Source organism: Camelus ferus, chromosome 14, assembly GCF_009834535.1.
Source record: "Camelus ferus isolate YT-003-E chromosome 14, BCGSAC_Cfer_1.0, whole genome shotgun sequence".
Classification (NCBI taxonomy): Eukaryota; Metazoa; Chordata; class Mammalia; order Artiodactyla; family Camelidae; genus Camelus; species Camelus ferus.
This window is the reverse complement of record NC_045709.1, coordinates 25196042-25198761: the sequence shown is the minus strand read 5'-3', so window position 1 is coordinate 25198761 and position 2720 is coordinate 25196042.

The window sequence follows — 2720 nt, the reverse complement described above, 5'->3', positions numbered from 1 at the left end:
CGGGGAGGAGTGGGAATGTGAGGGGAGGGGGAGGGGAGGGGAGGGGGAGGGGAGGGGAGGGCGGGGCTGCACCTGCTCCCGCGGCCCCTGCGCAGGGCGAGTCGCGAGCTGCTGGAGCAGGGAGCCAGGGAGGGGCCGCCGCCCTGCAGGCCACCCGGCCGGAGGCCAGGAGGGAGGAGGCACGGGGTGGGGGTGGAGGACCCGGGGGCGAGATGGGGGAACTCGGAGGCGGGATTGCAGACCCAGCCCGGCAAGGCTGGCCTGACAGGTGCGGCGAGTACCGTCCCCCACCCCCCACCACCAGGCCTCCGGGCCTCCCGCGCCTCCCGCGCCTCCCGCGCCTCCCGCGCCTGGAGCTTCGAGATAAGTCAATCTGGACTCTTCTATGGCCTTCAGAGCCCAGTGCCCCGCGGGCCCAAAGGCCAGAGTTCTGACCTATGACTGCTATTTTAATGTTCTTTTTGCAGAAAAAGATCGTCTTATTGTTTATTTGCTGTCCTTCAGCCCACACTTCAGACCTGGGAACAACATAAAAAATAAGGACTCTTAATCCCTGCACCGCGCCTCCCCCCAGGGAAGTCTGCCCTGTTCCCTCCTGCCCCCCCCCCCAACCCGGGCCCTCTGCGGGCACCTCCCTCCAACCTCCAACCGGGAGCCAGGCCTTGGGAAACTGCAGCCTTGCCAGGAGCCACAGTGTTGGGAGCGCGGGCTACTCCTGCCCAGCAGGTTGGCGGTGGGCCGCGCGGTGACTTGGGGTTAACATCCCAGGCGTCTGTTCTGCTCCCCTCAGGAGGCAGCAGCCAGAGGCGTGGCCCCTGCTCCTCCTGCCTCTTCCCACTTTTGTTCAGGACCCTTAGGAGCTTGAGTCAACTCTGGGTGACGCCCGCGACTGAACAGAAACGTGACCACAGCCTTCTGTGCCTTTTACTTGGAGGGGAACCCCAAACAAAAGCGTGAAAGTTACTACGTTTCCGTGGCCACTGTCCCCCGGTACTGCGGGCAGCCCTGGTGCTGAACCTTGTCTCCTTCCATCCCTGTTCTCCACTACACCGTTTTGACGTCTTACTGTCTCACTGTCGTGGCGTGAAAACGTGTCTAGACTGCTTCCTGCATTTGGGAGGCTGTCTAAAATTTGCCCAAACTGTGTTTTGAATTTTGCTTTGGAAATGTTGGGAAGAGGAGCTTGAAGGTTCTTTAAGGTTTAAGGTAGCTTTGTAGCCTCAGCCCTCCACATCCCAAGCGTCCTTTTAAAAAATGTATTCAGAACAGTAGGCAAATCTGGCAAGTCAGAAAGACGCCGCCCCTGCAGACATCCCTGTGCTGGGAGCCTGCTCCACCAGGGCCCGGCCCCCTGGGGGAAGTGTGTTTCTGGGACTCCAGGTGCACCTTCTCCAGACGGGTAACTATGGACCGTAGCTGGATGTGGTGGAAACAGTGTTGCCAGCATCCACTGCAGTCTGCCTGGGCTATTGTGACCCAGCCTGGTCCTAAACGTTGGTTTTTCAGGAATGTTCCATCTGGACAGTAGTTTGGGGAACACGCCTGCCCCTAAACTGGGGACGCCTGCCTGTCCACTTCCATGTTTCTCCAACCCCAGAGGACTGTGAGAAACAGAGCGCTCCACTGGGCATGACCCCAAGCCCTCCTCACGGGCTGCTTCTGGGAAGCTTCAAGCGTTCAGCTCAGTTCACAGGGTTTTGCTTGTGAAGGACACGATGTCCCTTTCGGAGACCCTGCTCCAGGCCCCGCCTCCTTTGCCCTTCTCCCACCAGGCTGGCTCCATCTGCAGACCCCCGTCCGCAGATAGGTGACTGACCTCCACACCGATGCAGGGGGATCCCCTGGCCCACCCTGACTGAGTCCACTTCTGCCGGTTTTACAAAACTGAAGGAGCACACAGCCCCACCTCAGGCTCCCTGCCCTCCGGGTTCTGCCCCGCTGCCCCACTGCCCCGCTCCTGTCCTTGCCAGTCCCCTCTCACCACCCAGGACAGGGCTGCTACCAACTGAAGTAATGGCCCCCTGAGTCCCCCTCCCCGTCTGACTTTTCTTTGGGGCCCAAACCCCATTTCCTGCTCCCTGTCACCGTCTCTACAAGCAGGTTCAGCACTGCTGCCCCCTTCTCTTGTGGCCCCAAACTGCCCCGGCTTGTGGCCCTGCTGGCACAGCTCTGCGGTGTCCATCCACCTGGCAGTCCTGGCGGACGCTTCGTGCTCCCCAACGGCCTCTTTTCCTTATTCCTGTCCTTCTCGAGGTGGTATCAGGATTCTAGCCTCGCCCTCCTCCCACCTCCTCACAACTGCCTGGTCCTGGTCCCCAGGCCCTGACACCCCAGCAGGAAACAGCACGGGTGTGTGCGCTTGGACTTGAGTGTGGTGGCCGTACCCCCAAGCAGGGGCATTTGAAGCCAGGCAAAACCACAGGGTGGGCATTAGATAAGTGGGGGGCCGCCCGCAGGAAGAGCAGAAGGAGAGATACAGAGAGAGGACCCGCGCTGGGGCGGGCGAGGCTGGCCAGCAGCCAGAGGGCGGTTTAAGGGCTGCCAGCCCTGCCTCCCAGCCTGCCTGCACCCCCAGTGTCTCCTGAGCTCCCCACTTAGGAGCAAGAGGCATTTGGACCCCTGTGACCTCAGAGCCCTCCTTCCTCCTCCAAATGCCCAGCACCCCAAGTTTCCTGGGCATCTTCACTGGCCAGACACAGATCACGTCCAGAGGAAGGAAA